Source organism: Benincasa hispida, chromosome 1, assembly GCF_027475165.1.
Source record: "Benincasa hispida cultivar pf3 chromosome 1, pf3_genome.v1.1, whole genome shotgun sequence".
Classification (NCBI taxonomy): Eukaryota; Viridiplantae; Streptophyta; class Magnoliopsida; order Cucurbitales; family Cucurbitaceae; genus Benincasa; species Benincasa hispida.
The window spans coordinates 76,421,454-76,435,613 of NC_143478.1; the positions used below are offsets into that span (position 1 = coordinate 76,421,454).

General features: G+C 29.2%; 1 long non-coding RNA gene across 1 annotated transcript; it reads right to left on the reverse strand.

Annotated features, from left to right (window-relative positions):
* Positions 1–2,542: 2,542 nt before the first annotated feature.
* LOC150038732 (uncharacterized) lies at positions 2,543–6,649 on the reverse strand. The gene is made up of 2 exons (XR_016528341.1): positions 3,971–6,649; positions 2,543–2,760 (listed from the first exon to the last, which is right to left on the reverse strand). It is a non-coding gene; the product is annotated as an uncharacterized LOC150038732 (long non-coding RNA).
* Between the last annotated feature and the right edge of the window lie 7,511 nt (positions 6,650–14,160).

A 14,160-nucleotide genomic window follows, 5' to 3' on the forward strand; every position in this document is an offset into this window, starting at 1 on the left:
CCTATGGTCGTTTAGGTGAAATGTAAGTCTTTAGTATCAACGGCATTATATACATAGTCTAGTCCATTTCGTGGTTCGGGTCTTATACAAACTCTTTGTATAGGACACCCCCGCTCGCACGTCTCCACATGAATGGTTAAGATCTACCATCTGTAGTAGTTTACAACACTTGCAAACTTCTACAAAGTGGGTCGTATCCATAGTGTCACCAGGATCAGGTATCCCACCTTAATCCTTATACTACAGACCTATTTAGGTTATCACTTAAGGCATGATCCACTTGTATATCACATATACATGCTTAAGTTCACATAAGATAACCAAGGAGCTTTGTTTATTGGATATGAGTAAATGCCATAATGAAATAACAATTATTTTATTCATCAAACAATGTGTATCTTTACAAAACAACAAGACTCCGAGAGAATTAGGACACCAATCCCAACATGAATAATAAAAGAAATAAATCAGAGAAAAAATATTCGCAAACAAAACTGCTAATACACCATTGATAATTGCTAAACTTTAAAACTATTAATGTAGGGGGATCGAATCTCAAGCGAAAGTGTTAGGATCGCCTTGCATTTGTTTTTCAATTTTATAAGAAACAAAAATAGCAACTAAACAGAATAGTAATAGGATAAACATTATACTAAGCATGCATTAAGAAAGAGTAGCAAAAGGGAAGAATGATTCTTATCTTTGTAGACTCTCGAGCCTCTCGAAATTCCTCCTTTTCTCCACACAAATGTGTTCTCAACGATCGCCGACACTAACACAAGACTGCCTTGTTATTCTCTAGGAATCCCAAGGGTTGGGTGAGTGGTCTCTAATCCTCGGAAGAGGAAGAGATAGAGAGTTTGTAGAGAAAGTGTAGAGAGGGAATTTTGGTGGCTAGGGTTCGTTTTTCATAAAAAACAATTCTTTTCACCAAAAGAATGCTTGCCCTAAATGAGCTAATAAGGAGAATTTATAAGGAGAAGAGCTGATAAAGAGATTTTATAAGGAGAAGGGTTTTACCATTTATCCAAGTAATTCCCTTTTTACCCTTGATGTTAATTAATTAAATAACACCTTATTTATTTGGCACATTAATTAAATAACTACATATTAAATCTAATTTAATATGTATAGTTATTTAATTAATATATATAAACATCATATGTTTACATGCTTCCAACTCTCTATCATTTCTTAATCAATTAATTAACATTGATTAATCAATTAAGTAACTATATTAAATCATATTTAATATAAGTTAATTAACATATAAATATCGCATATTTATATGTATACATCTCTTTAGGAATCCAATTTATAAAAATCCAATATTTGAATCTCATTCAAATATATCTCTCTTACATAATTTTAACTATATATCACATATATAATTAATTATATATTAATCACATTAATATACACTTTTCTCAATTGATTTGAACAATTCAAATCATTACTCATTAATATCCTTTAGTGAGCTAACAATAGAAGGAATCCTTTTTTTTTTCGAGGTCTTTCTGCTGTATGTCAAAAATTGGAGGCTACATTGTCGTTCACTTCTATAATACTCCAATTAGTATGGTTACCAATAGGGCAAACTAAACCACCATAAGTTGAAGACAATGCACTAGCATAATAATACTTCAAAACAAATGCATAAAGATTCAAATTAAGACTACAAATCACAATAAGAGCATGAGTACATGGAATTTCTTCAAAATCCCAAACACGACAATTACAACTAATCCAACTTATTAGAACACTGTTACCTCCATCAACTACTTGATATTCAAATTCACCTATAGTATTAACCTAAAAACGAATTATTAAGTAAAAATAAGAAATATAAGAATGAAATATAAAAGACTGATATACTCCGATAAAGTATATCAGTTCTATATTACATAATTATTACACTTTAATATAGTATATCAATACTTTACTATTATATGCAAAAAAATAAAATGTAACACTTACAATGAAACTTCTTGATTCATCAATTAGCTTTCTTATCACTCCTTCAGCCGAAGAACTCAAAAAGCTCTTCAAACATGACGTTGATTTACTCCTATCATAAAACTATTGTTGAAGCAACTCTCTAATTGGCTCAAGCAATTAATGATGCAATAGGTAAATCCCTATCAACCTTCAATGTAGAATTCAAGCTCTTGAAAATATTTGTTGTCATCATTTGATATCTTCTTTGTCTAGAGTATACACGTGGCCATCTCTCAAAACCAACTTTCTTAAGATATCCTCTAATAGATGGTTATATTGACTTAATCTATCTTATATACAACTCAAAATCATCTATTGTATAAGCATGTACAAATTGATGAAAGAGCCTATCAATTAAAGAGTCTTTGAATGACATCTTAACACTCTTCAAAAAATGTTCCTCACAAACACAATATTCAACCGATGGAAATAAAATCAAAACATCATTCGGAATACTTATATATCTATCAGAAATAATAACTAATGCCTCTCACTCTTCCAAATAAACTTTTAAATGCTCAAAAACCATCTCCAAGAAGCATCATTCTCTTAATCTACTATATTAAAGCAAAAGGGAATTTTGACTGTTACCATCCATCATTGACACCATTAACAAAGTTCCACCATGTTTACACTTTAAAAATGTCCCATCAACAGATATATTTGGTTTACAATATCTCCAACTTTCAATTGATGATCCAATAGTCATTAAAACATATTTAAAATGTCCATTCGAATCCATTTCATATGTAGTAAATAAACCTGCAAAAAAAGAAAAGAAAAGAATAGAACGAATTCAATAGATGCACTTAATAGTAAAACTGATATATTATAGATTTTATAAATCTTTTTATAGATACACTTTATAATAGGTATATGAGAGACTAATATATCAATTGTCCAGTATATCAATTAAATAAGTAAAATACTGAACACATAATATACAATAGTATAAAAATAAATAAATTGAACAATATACTAAATTAAGTGAAAAAAAACAAATCTAGATTTATTTCGTGTAGCTTTGGAAAGAAATTTGGAATCAAAAGCATAAGAACCATTAGTATCTCCTTTCAACAACTTCATAACAGATCCTTTTGCTCTCCAAGCCTTATAATAACTAACAGAAACCCCATAATTCATATGCATATAATGCATGATATCTTTTTGGCGTTAAGCGGTCGTAATTATATCTTAAATTCTCAACCGTACATTGACTAATAAATTGTGAAAATGCTTGTTTATGAGAAGAATGAACAATTATGGAGTAATTATAATCACTAATGTACTTTCAAATCATCCACAATTCATTATTTTTATAACGTGATGCTCTAACAAACCAATGACAACCATCTTGAGTACATTCCAACTCAATATATCTTGAATTGGATCTCAAAGTTCTAAACTCAAAATTAGACTTGACAGCTATAAAATGAATGAATTCAACAAAATTTCTTTACTACAAAACAAATCCTTCTCCTTAAAAGCCCATTCATCTTTAATATTATGAATATGAATATCTCTAATAACTGCTAATTCACCTCCCAAATCAACCTCAACTATGGAAGAAGAAGAAGAACCACCAATTGAAATATCCAAAAACGTATTTATAACATGAGCGACTAAAGGATATTTGGTACATTGATCCTTAACCAATGTTAAAAACCAAGAAACATCTTTATCTTCAACAATCTTAAGAACATGTTGAACATCCTTACTACCTATATCCAACAAAACTGAAAGTTCAATAGATGACTCAATCTGAAGTTCTTTACGTATCAAGGTAACAAAAGAATCAAATATCATCCTTCCATCAGCCATAACATAATTAGTTTTAGAATCCACATAGTAGTGTCTTGTAGGATTGTATCAATAGCAGCGGAAGTACAAAGATCATATAAGCATTCAAATTCATTAATTTTGGCATAATATAAAGCATGCTTCTGTAGGAAAAATGGGTTTCAAGACATACCTCTTGTAGAACTTCCTCAAAGCTTCTTCTCCAGCTACAATCTTCTCCATATCTTGTTGTAGACCACCTCAAGATATTCCCCACTATTCTCTTGGTGCTCTAGATTGAGTTGTGGGACTCAAAACAAGCTTGAATCAAGAGATGAAGGAGAAAAACTCACTGCAGCAACCTTTGTTGAAGAACCATTCTTCAAACCAAATTTTCTCTCAAAATTCTGTAGATTGCATGCCCGATTTTCACTCCAATCTTCTCATTATATTGCATATCAACATGCAAAGAGAAGAGCTACATGAGTTGCAGCTCATACTTGGAGAAGACAAGGCAAATATATATCTTCGTGTGTGAGCTAGTTAAATGATGGATAATGGAAAAACTGATTTTTCCATTTTGTGTTTTGATTTTCCAATTTTCCAATTTTATCTAAAAATCAAAATTTGATTTTATAAAATCTATTTTGATTTTAAAAAATAAAAAATTTAATTAATTTCATAAATTAATTATTAAATAAAACTTAATTAATTTAATATAAAATATTAAATTAATTTTAACACATATCAATCTTTATATATTTAAATCATATTTAAATATACAAATTCTCCTATTCCGTTTAATTCTAAAATTAAACATAATTATATCTCATATAATTACTAATTCCCTTAATTCTAATTTGAACGTTTCATATTAACTTATCACGCTATTCTAGAGCTAGTCCGTTACGAGCTAGTAGGGGGACCTCGTGGATCTACAGATCATGGGCTCCAACGATCCGAGATTAATTGGCTAAACTCATTAGACCAAATTAATCTCCATTCTTTAACTAATGGGTCATTTCATTAAAGCCCATAGTTGCTTAGATATATTATGTCCACATAATTTAACCATAATCAGCAAGTCGACCCTTCACAGGTTGTTCGTAATAACGACTGGGTCAAATATATGTTTTACCCCCGAGATTATGTCTTATTCCTCAAGTCCCTACTGATCCTCTAATGAACAACTGGTTTGTGATCCAATCACCAAACCAAACTCTCTCAGCCCAGTAAGAGGGTAGGGCCCCTTGTTCAAGACCTGGATTCAGTACTTGAGAGAACAACCTTTATCCTATCCCTTAAATCGGGTAGGCATGAACTCCATCTTGCACCCTTTGTCCCCAGCTATCTATCTGGTCTTACCCCTGAAATGGGACTCTTATTGAGCCGGCGCTGTTGAGCCAACCCTCAACTATGCAAATCTTAGGGCAATCCCGAATAAACAAGAGTTCATAGTTAGCTCAGGATTAAGATCGAGTTACCTAGGTCATCTAGGTGAAATAGTCAGTCTTAAACAGTAAACAGCGTTATAAAGTAAGAGTGACTTATTTCTTGGTCCTGATCTTATGCAAACTCATTGTATAGGACGTCCCCACTCCTCACGTCATAACATGTACGAATTAGGATCACATCGTATGTAGCACTTTACAACTCTTTGTAACAATTACAGAGTAGGCCGCATCCAATGGTGTTACTAGAATAAGGTACCCAACCTCATTCATGTACCATAGATCATTTTGACTATTTACTCGAACCTGATCCACTCTTATGTCTCCACATAAAGTTCAAGTACTCATACAATAGTCATGGGTTTTAGTTTATTGGATTTAGACTTTCATACAATTTATGAGATCAATAACAAGTATATTGATAATAGAAAATTTTTATCATTTTACAAACAGCGAGTTTTAGGACATGAAACCCTACATGTCTATCATCCCATTAACCACTATGAAAAACAATTACGGGAAGATTAACCATAACTATAACAAACTGAAAAAATATAAAAATTAAAATCAGTTATAACTCAAATTCAAAAGTATATCAGTTCATGATACATGTAATATAAATATAGCACATCACTAATATACTATATAACAGAAAAACAAAACCAAAGTAAGAAATGGAACAAAATCAGTGTCAAGAACATCTTAAATCAAAATCAACTCTAAAATTCATATGGAAACAAACAGAGAACAATCAAACAGTAAGTTAAATTTCTCATATTACCATCTATTATATGAAAAAAAAAAATAATATCTCAACTTTATATTAAACACAATTTAGGACTAAATCATAAATAGAACTTCATATAAATACGAATGGTTCCTATAAAGAAAAGGAACAAAAAAGAACAACAACAACCAAGAACAAGAATAATAAATTGTGGATGGCTAATTGCAGTACTTTAACTTCAAAACCAGAGAAAACAAAACAAAACAATCAAATCCTAAATAGTTAAAAAAAAAAAAAAAAAAATTGAACCCAAAAGTTGCCAGGATGAAATAGAAATTAGAAATCGAACTGCATGCATAAACACAAACGATTCCTACAAAGAAGAAGAAGAAGAAGAAGAAGACCTTACTGATTTTGACTAACTGATTGAAATCTTTAGAATACCTTACCGATTTTGACTTACTGATTGAAATCTCTATAAATATGTAGATTCAAATGAGCTTCACCAAGAGAAAAGAAAGAAACTAAGGACGAAGAGACAAAATACGCACATGAAGAAAAAAAGTCAGGAATAAATGAGCCTCTAGAAATATGTAGATTCAAATGAGCTTCACAAAGAGAAAAGAAAGAAACTAAGGACAACACGCACGTGAAGAAAAAAAATCAGGGATAAATGAGCCTCAGAGAGAGAGAAAAAAAAAAGAAATTAAGAAAGAAGAGAACATTTGCATGAAGGAAAAAATCAAGGGTAGTTTAGGAATAATAAAAAATTAGAAAATATCTCAAACGTATTTGGTATTTCTATATTTGAAAAGTTTAAAAAGTGGGAGCCATAATTGTTAAACCCTATTTTGGTGTTGCTACCCGATACCATTTCCCTATATATATTGTAATTGTTTAGGTATTAGGGTTTTTGTCTTTGAAGGTGTGGTACAACTGTTTCTCTTCTCCTCAATTCCTCTCTCCTGTCGTCTAGCTCTCCATCTGTCATCTACCTCTCCTTTGTCCATCGTCTCCCTTGGTCGTCTCTCTTTCGAACTTTCAGTCCCATCTCCTTCATCTCTCTTTTGAATCTTCAGCTTCAACTTCCATTTCTTGTCTATTGCACTGTCTACCTTTCCAACTCTTCTTCTTTTAAGTTCCAATTTCGTGTCCCTCTCGTCTCTAGCTCTCTCTTTCGATTTCTATGCATTTCAACCATTCCATCTACCTCTCAATATTTTGCTTGGCTTCATTCGTTATGTTCGATTTCACGTTGATTTCATGTCCGCCGCATCATCTATCTCTCAATCTTTTTGCTTTGGATATTTTGTTCGTCTGCTTTTATCATTTCGCTCGTCTACTTCAACCCAAAATCCCTACCTAATCCAACCCAAAATTTAAGGGTTGGGTTGGAGACCCTATTTAGTTCATTCAAGTGGTCAATCCGACCGATCCGAAAATTCAGGTTGGTCCAAAAAATTCTCCTAACCCAACTCAACTCAACCTACGTACATCTCTACATACTATTGAGTAGTGAAGACTGACCTAACAATCATTTAAATATTAGTTATAATCATATCATAGTATTGTTTGAAATTCTTATTGAATATAGAAGAATTAATTGAGGATTTTCTTTGAAGACAAAACTTTTATATGTTTTCCAATCATTATTTAAATATAATGTACCTATTTTAAGGTATTTTAAAGTACATACTTGTTGAATAGTGGTTTTGAACAATTCAAAATGAACCCGTCCCCTACCTCAAATAATATTTTGATATTGCGACATTCATATGACAAGAAGAAGCCCGGAAAAGACAAGTTTTATGGAATTACAAGAAATTAGATTATGAAGAAGAAAGAGAGAAAGAGAGGGGGGGAAATGAAAGAAAAAGAATTTTGATTGGATTCAAATGAGATCCAAAACAATTTAAATGCATCATAGGCTACATTTATTTTTATACGTTTTGTGTATTCCATTTAATTGTTGAATCATAGTTTGTCACGTGACAATCTCTTTCTTTTGTTTAAAATATTTTGATATATCTTTTTTATGTTTGAGATTAAAGAGTGGGATGCAGAAAGATGAATGCATCCAAAATTTAAAATGTCGATGTTAACGAGAATGTCAAAGTCTCAATTTTACGAAATTATCGATGAAGATATCGATAAAATTGACGTTGATGTCAATAGATATCTCTAAAAATATTATAAAAATAAAAAATTCAAAAAAAATTAAAGTAACTTATAAATAAATATTTCACGCATTTTAAACAACTTAACACGTTAACTCTTTATATTATACATACATTAATAACATTTTGATATTTATATTTTATAGATTTATAACGATATAACGAAAATATCAATTCCTATCACTCGTCTCGATAATATCAATGAAAATTTCAACATGTGAATAGAAATTTAACATCAAATTGGGATAGACTTTTCACAGGGCAAAAAGTCAAAAGAAGGCAGCCATAAATTAAAGGATGAAAAACAAGAGGGGCCTAATAGTTGGAATATTTTGGTGAAAAATACATGTGTGACTGAGAAGTGAGAAGTATGTCTTCTTGCTATCGGTCTGTCTCTCTCACTTTACTCGGTTAATACCCAACACTCATTAAAAACACAATAATTTAGATGTATAAGATGTTATTATATATTTAATATTTATAAGTGTTTTATTGTGGGGTCATTCTCTTATCCCTCTTTGAAGAAATTATGGGTTGAGTGAATAAATGTACATACTTTAAGGCAATGGACCACCTTTGGATGTTTACATTATAACTAATTCAAAGGTTATCACAAATCTAAACCAAAGTTCTTCCACTAAAAAAGGAGGATTAGGTTAGATATGGTTTTTTTTCTTTTTTTTTTTACTCCTTTTTTTTACCATGTCTATGTAGTGATGACTCAAAGGTATGTTACTTTATAATAAATTTATGATATGTTGAATGTGTTAACTATATGTTTTCCCTTTGTCCCATGGATAATAATTTTGAAATTTTGGAAAATGTTAATATTGTGGTATTGTATACACGTCAAACTAAACAACTTCATTCCTCTTTAAATGCTCCCCAAGTTTTTGTTTTAAACATTTTGTTTGTAAAATTATAAATATATGGATTGTTTTTGAAGATCATGATCACTTTAAGTTATTACTGAAAATGTGTTATTAAATTGAAAATATTTTGAAAGAAAAATCTTCAATCAAGTGTAAGTGTACACCGTTTACAAAATAGTGAAAAGATTGGAAGAATTTCAAGTTATCTCTTAAAGGAATAGTTTTTCAACCAAATTTCTAAAAACAACAAAAATATTGCTCAAAATTACAATTCTAGTATTGAGAAAAAATTTGTAAATATGTGATTTAAGTATGTTAATAATGTATCAGTAATATATTTACATTCATTCAAAATGCAATTACAAGTATACTATTAGTATATTAGTAGTTTATTAATATTCAAAATTCATTTTAAAATATAATATTAGTGTATTTATAGCATATCAATACTCATTAAAAATAAATTTCAAATATACCATTAGTGTATTAGTAGTGTACCAACATTGGTGTATCATTTAGCATAACGATACTTCTTAAAAATACATTTGTTCTAATATATTTCAAGTGAATATTAGTATATCAACATTCATCAAAATAGTTACCAACAAGACAAAATAAATCATTATGAATTGATGATAATGTGTAGTAGAAAAATAATACTCTAAAACAAATGAACAAAAATTCAAATTAAGTCTACAATTAATAATAGACGTATGAACCCTTATTAGTATAATAGGCATATTTTCCAGGTATAGAATCTCAATAGAATGAAGTACAAGGTTTCAATAGATCAAATAAAAGACCTCCTCTAAGTTTGCAACCAAAAAATAACCAAGATAAAATTATTTGAATTTGTTGTGTGTTTTGAAATAAAGATGATGAACAAAAAAATAAAATGCAGAAGAACAAGTAAATTATGTAAAAGGATAATGAGAAGGATTCAAAATCATTAGGGGTATTGTGCTCACCTTGTGCCCCGCAATTACTTTGCTCAACTAGAACCATACACAATTTGACATGTGATTATATACGCTCACATCTTTTTTTTTTCAAGTGAGATCAAGGGTTAAACTGTATGCGATCAAATTGCACCCGCAATATACACTAACTGACACTTAGCAACATGAATTAAATTTGACGCCTATTCAACCTTTTTTTTATAATTACTCTAGGAGAGTAAATAGTGAAACACACTTTTTATCGTTAATTTAAAACCTAGATAAATGAACATGTAATTTGAATGACTCTATAGGAATTACCTTATTTTTAGGGGTCAAACAAAATTATATTCAATATAGTATGCTAACCTAGGTGGTTAAGCTAGTTTAACAATAAACAATAAAACCAATAAAAAGGGAAAAAAAAAAAAAACAAGTGAATAGTAACAAAAGTAAAGGATCACAAGTGGAGCTTTTATTCCATATTTATTTGAATCTCAAGATAATAACAACTGTAAATTTAAAAAAGTACAAAAAGTGCTCCAAGATAAATGAAAATAAAACAATAGGTAAATGACAAACTAAAACTCCTCAAGAAAAAGAAAAGTACAAGGAAGATGAAAAACAAAACAACTCTCCATGTTGCTCCATAATCTACAATATTGAGTTTCTCGAAAGAGGTGACACTTGATGATTTGGTGGAAGAGATTGATGTTTTTTATAAATCTACAAGAGCTATGATTCCCTTATATTAATGGAGATTTAATTTGATTTGATTCTGAAAAATATTCTAAAGAGATTAACTATTTTTGTGAGATTAGGTTGTGTTTGCATCTTGGGCACATCCTGATTCAATATTGACTCTTTTCAGCTACTTACATTCGATCTTCTAATCGGTTGCAATTGCAATTGGAGTACAATTTTGATAACTTTATGTAAATTAAATAGCATTAAAACATAAGAACAACTCAAAATTCCTACTCGTTTGGCACTTATTAACTTTATTTTACAAATAACGGTTAAGAACACATGTTGAGCTAGTTTTTACATAAAATCACTCACAATACTATAAAATATGACATTAAACTCATACTTTTTCACTTAATAACTTAAAATTTTAAGGCCGAATAACTCTTCTAAAAAGAGTTATTAGTTTATAGATAGTAAATTTGGTATATCAAATATATATTACATGATTTTTTGTATATTAGTTGACTATATATCAAATATAAAACACATTAGTTGATCGAAATATTAAAAATAAAATATAATAGATACGTTGATCAATGAGGTAAAATTGGAATGGTAAAAAATGAAAATTAGATTTAATATTCTTTTCAATATTTGCAAAATTCAAAAAATTATTGTTGAGTTTACAAATGTGAAAATGTTGTTTTTGCTATCCTTGCAACTTCTCTAAAAAAAAATAGTTTATATATCTTACTTTTTTTTAAGTGTTTTAAATAGCAAGTTTATATAAGTAATTCGTTGATTATAAATATAATATATGCTTTTCTTTTCCCTTATTTTCATATTTTGTTGATTTTTTATTAATCAATTTAGATCATTTTTTATAATCCTTTTCTGGAGTATTTCTTATAAAACAGTTTTTAATTTAATTGTATTTATAACATACTTTTGATCACCCTGAGATTTAAGTTAGATTTCATTATTGCATTTGGGTCCATAATTTTATTTTAGTCCTTAAATTTTGGGATAATCTCGATTATAGTCCCTTCCTTTCCCTTTTGGTCCTTACGTAAACATTTTGTTTTATAGGGCTGATTAGATCATTTATTATTGTTATTTTAAAATCGATATGGCTAAATAATAATAATTTTGACTTGTATGCATAGTTCAAAATTTTGGTGATTTTTTCCAAATTTCTCAAAAATTTTCGAAATTTCATAATTTCCATCGATATTTTGATATTTCCATCGAAATTTCGTTTTTTTTTCTTTTAGTAATTATCTATACTACCTCAAGAGAAGTACTAGGAAAGTTTTTTCTCTTTTGCCATAAAAACTTTTTATTGTTAAGCAATCACATAATTTCATTTGAATATTTTTCATTGAATTTTCATATCATTTCATCTCAAATTTAAATTAAGGTGAATTCTTTTAATTTTTTTCTCAGGCTCTATATATCTACTTGTAGAGTTATTTTTTCTTTTTTCTTTTTCCTTTCTTTTCCATTATGTTAGGTTATATTTGATGTTGTGCTTTTGATCTCCCTTTTACGTTTAATGTTACGATTTTTCTATTTTTATTATGGTATATTACACTAGTTTAATGCTATAATTTTTAATTTTTATATTCACTTCATTTTATAATAAATAAATTACAATTATTTTATATGCAAATACTCCACGTCCTTAAATTTTGTAATTAATTTTTAATATTTTATATTTTTTTGTAATTATTTTTCATTTTTTTAATTTTTTTTTTTTTTGTTCTCTCATCAACATTTACACAAATATTTTACAATATACATCTAAACGTTATCTTATTTTATATAAATGGTGATAAAAAATTGTCAAGTATAGTTCGATTAAGCCACAATCAAAGTTTTATTAACTAATTATAACAATTTTCATCAATCTCTATAAAGTTTCCCAAAATTTACATCGACATCAATATTAGTATAAAATTGGGACCTCGATATTTTCATGGATATCTGTATTTCGAACCTTGCTTATAGATTGTTGATTTGGCAAAAATATTATTGTTATTATTATTAAATAAAAATAGATTTTTTTTTCTTCCTTTTCCTTATTTCATCTCCTTTTCTCCCTCATCCCACATCCTTGCCTGTCACAGCCCATCGCTATCACAACCGCTTGCATCTTCTTCTCTTTCCTCTTCCTCCTTCCTTTCTCCCCCTTATATTACCAAATATTATAGAAACAAATGGTTTTAATTTGTGTTCATTTCAAATCTCAACTTCTTTTCTTTTCTGGAATATTTGGGGAAGATGAGGAGAGGGGAGGGAGGAAACAAAAGAAGGAATAGTGAAAACAAGAGCGAGAAGAAGAAGAAGAATATGAAAGGAAAAAAAAGAAATAGGTGATGACCAAGGATAAAATAATAATAAAATACATTTATTTTTCAGACCAACTTCTTACAAATTTAAATTAACATATATCTTTTAGCCCTATGTCACATAAAACTAACAGAACAAAAAAAAACAAGATTATCCCAAACTTCGAGAGTTAAAATGTCGAGTTTGAAAACTTAAGGATCAAATACAAACTCACTCTAATCTTAGAGATAAAAAATGTAATATTTTCTTTTATTTATTAAGATTTAAAAATAAACATGTTTGATCATCTAAAATTATCCAAACTCGTATGATCGTCTTGAATGAAATTTGAAGGAGAGTGTAAATTGATACACTCACGAAAGTTTTTTATAGTTTAAATTAGTACAACTATTAGTTTTTTTATAGGTGAAATTGGACCTAACGAAATATGCCTAAAGTTAGTAAAAGAGGTTGGACTTAGGCAAGGTCAACCAATCATTGATCCAAGGAAGTATATCCCTAACCTATGTAGGATAAGTAAAAATACACATCATCCTCATTTTAAGAGGAAAAGATAAACTCCATATATTATTATAACTCTATGTGAGGGACTTGAACTTGAACTTCATATGGAATTGAAACTTCTGACTTCTTCTCCATTCTATAATTTTTCATCTTCGACATTAGCATCAGAGCCTTCTTTGTTTTGTAGGTCCTTCCTTCTCCAAACTATTAATTTACCATTGTTGTTGCGTGGAGGTTATGTGCATTTTTCCTATCTAGATTTTAACATCAATAGTTAGCACTCTCTGTGAAGACGAGAGCGCTCTACCTATATATTCTAAAATTTAGAAAAACACAAGACCTGCAATTTGTTCGCAATCAACCAAAGGGAAAAAACCTTAGGGCAAAGAACATTGGGAAATTTCAAATTCGTAGCCATAAAACTAAAGAAAAGATAAACACTATACAAGAAAAATCTTATGGTAAAAGACATTGGAGAATTTCACCCCATAATTAAAAAAACAATAAAAAAGGTAAACCCTGGAGATTAAAATAAACAAGATCATGAAAGAATGCAAGATAATAGGGACTTAGATTGGAAGAAAATATTGAAGTGCCTTTCACCTTGATAATTCTACCAAATTGGGAATCCCAGATAAGTTTTACTTTAAACTCAAAATTTTCTAATGCTAC